Source organism: Bos taurus, chromosome X (genome assembly GCF_002263795.3).
Source record: "Bos taurus isolate L1 Dominette 01449 registration number 42190680 breed Hereford chromosome X, ARS-UCD2.0, whole genome shotgun sequence".
Lineage (NCBI taxonomy): Eukaryota > Metazoa > Chordata > Mammalia > Artiodactyla > Bovidae > Bos > Bos taurus.
Genome location: NC_037357.1, coordinates 45,031,936 through 45,035,222, shown reverse-complemented (window position 1 = coordinate 45,035,222; position 3,287 = coordinate 45,031,936). Strand labels below are relative to the sequence as shown.

General features: G+C 39.8%; 1 pseudogene; it reads left to right on the top strand.

Moving 5' to 3' along the window:
* Positions 1-362: 362 nt before the first annotated feature.
* Positions 363-2,692, top strand: LOC101908131 (tigger transposable element-derived protein 1-like; annotated as a pseudogene).
* The last annotated feature ends 595 nt before the right edge of the window (positions 2,693-3,287 follow it).

Below are 3,287 nucleotides of genomic sequence, written 5' to 3'. Positions count from 1 at the left end.
TCATTTCAAAAGACCCTGATGCTGGGCAAGGTTGAGGGCAGGAGGAGAAGGGGATGACCGAGGATGAAATGGTTGGATGGTATCACCGACTCAATGGACATGAGTTTGGGTAAACTCCAGGAGTTAATGACGGACAGGGAGGTCTGGTGTGCTGTGGTTCATGGGGTCGCAAAGAATCAGACACGACTGAGTGACTGAACTGAACTGAACTACACCCATATAAGATGGTGAAACTTAACCAAAAAATGTTTTGTGTGTTCTGACTGGTTGTTCTCCTGTCTCTCTCCATCTCCTTGGGTCTTCCTATTCCCTAAGACACAGCGATATTTAAATTAGACCTATGAATTGAAATTAAGCCTACAATGGCCTCTAAGTGTCATGTGAAAGGAAGAATAAAAAAATCTATCACTTTAAAAGTAGAAATGATTAAGCTTAGTGAGGAAGGCATGTGGAAAGTTGAGATAGACTGAAGGCTAGATCTCTTGTACCCAAAAGTTAGCCAGGTTGTGAATGTAAAGGAAAAGTTCTTGAAGGAAATTAATGCTCTTTGTGCTTATCACACGGATGATAAGAAATTGAAATACCCTTATTGCTGAAATAGAGAACAATTTAGTGGTCTGGATAGAAGATCACACCAGCTACAATACTCCCCATAAGGCATAACAAAATCCAGAAGAAGTCACTAACTCCCTTCAATTCTATAAAGGTTGAGAGAAGTGAGGAAGCTGAAGAAGCAAATTTTGAAGCTAATTTTGGTTCATGAGATTGAAGGAAAGAAGCCATTTCTATAACATCAAAGTGCAAGATGAACCAGTAAGTGCTGGTGTAGAAGCTGCAGCAAGTTCTTCAGAAGATGTATAATATCATTTATGAGAGAGGCTACACTAAACAACAGATTTTTAGTGTAGACAAAGCATCCTTATATTGAAAGAACATTCCATCTAAGACTTTCATAGCTGGAGAGGAGAAGTCTATGCTTGGCTTCAAAGCTTTAAAGGAGAGGCTGGCTCTCTTGTCAGGGGCTAATATGCAGCTAGTGATTTTAACTGAAGTCAGTGTTCATTTACTACTCTGAAAACCCTAAGGCTCTTAAGAATAACACAAAATCTGGGGACTTCCCTGGTGGTCTGGTGGTTTAGACTCCATTTTTCCACTGCAGGGGGTATGGGTTTGAACCCTGGTTCAGGATTTAAGATCCCACATGCTGTACTGTGAAGCCAGAAAAAGAAGAAGAATGCTAAATCTACTGTGTCTATGTTCTATAAGTGGAACAGCAGGATCTGGATGAGAGAATATCATTTTACCACATTGTTTACTGAGTATTTTAATTGCATTGTTAAGAAATTCTGCTCAGAAAAAAGATTCCTCTCAAAATACTACTGCTCATTGACAGTGCACCTAGTAACTCAAGAGCTCTGGTGAAGATGTACAATGAGATACATTTTTTTCCCCCATGCTTCAAACACAGTGTCCATTCTGCAGGCCATGGATCAAGAGGTAATTTCAACTTTCAAATCTTATTTAAGAAATACATTTCATAAGGATATAGCTGCCATAGACAGTGATTCCTCTAACAGATCTGGGCAATGTAATTTTAAAACATTCTGGAAAGTACTCATCCTTCTAGATGCCATGAAAAACATTCAGGATTCATGGGAAAAGGTCAAAACATCAAAGTTCACAGGAGTTTGGAAGAAGCTGATGCAACCCTCATGAATGACTTTGAGGAGTTCAAGGCTTCAGTGGAGGAAGTCACTGCAGATATAGTGGAAATAGGAAGAGAACTAGAAGTGGAACCTGAAGATGTGACTGATTTGTGGCAATCTCATGATAAAGGCAAACCAGTCCACCTTTATGTGCAGGTTGAATTTCAGTCTTATACCAGGGCTTCCCTGGTGGCTCAGACAGTAGAGAATCTGCCTGCAACACGGGAGACCTGGGTTCAGTCACTGGACTGGGAAGATCCTCTGGAGAAGGGAATGGCAGCCCATTCCAATATTCTCACCTGGAGAATCCCATGGACAGAGGAGCCTGGTGGGCTTCAGTCCATGGCATCACAGTCGGACATGACTGTGTGACTAACACATGATAAAGCTAACAGATGAGGAGTTGCTTCCATGGATGAACAAAAAATGTGGTTTCCTGACTTGAATATTTCGGGTGAAGATGCTATGAAGATGGTTGAAATGACAACAAACGATTTAGAATACAGCAAAAAACTTAGTTGATAAAGCAATGGGAGGGTTTGAGAGGACTGATGCTAATTTTGAAAGTAGTTCTAGGGGTAATATGCTATAAAATATCACTGCATGTTACAGAGCACTTAAAGCTGGTGCTCTGGGACAATCCATAGGAATGGGGTTGGGAGGGAGGTAAGAGGGGGGTTAAGAATGGGGGGACACCTGTACACCCATGTCTGATTCATGTTGATGTATGGCAAAACCACTACAATATTGTAAAGTAATTAGCCTCCAATTAAAATAAATAAATTAATTAAAAAAATAAATCATGAAAGGAAGAGACAATCTGTGTGGAAATTTTCATTGTTGTCTTAAGGAATTGCCAGAGCCACTACAAACTTCAGCAACCACCACCCCTGATCAGTCAGCAGCCATCAATATCAAGGCAAGACCCTCTACCAGCAAAAAGATTATAACTCACTGAAGGCTCAGATGAGTTTAGCACTTTTTAGCAATAAAGCACTTTAAAATTAAGATATGTACGGTTTTTAGACATAATACTATTACATACATAATATAAAACAGTGTAAATATAACTTTTACATGCATGGGGAAACCAAAATGTCATGTGCCCTATTTTATTGTCATATTTGCTTTATTGTGGTGGTCTGGAACCAATATCTCTGTGGTATGTCTCTGTCCAGAAATTTCTCCCAGGAAATTCTCTGTGCCTTGGCTGGTTCACAGGCAATTTCCCATACAATGCAGTCTATTGAAAATCATCAAACATGATTAAAGTCATCTGTTGCCAACTTTAGTTTTTGCTTTACTTTTACGGGGAGTTTTTCTTGCATATGTTTTGTGACTGTCCAGCCCAAGTTTTTGCTTTATGATTGAAGAAAATAAAGCCTTTCTTTGCCTTCCCACCCTGCTTATTTAATTTATATGCAGAGTACATCATGAGAAATGCTGGGCTGGAAGAAGCACAAGCTGGAATCAAGATTGCCAGAGAAATATCAATAACCTCAGATATGCAGATGACACCACCCTTATGGCAGAAAGTGAAGAGGAACTAAAAAGCCTCTTGATGAAAGTGAAAGAGGAGAG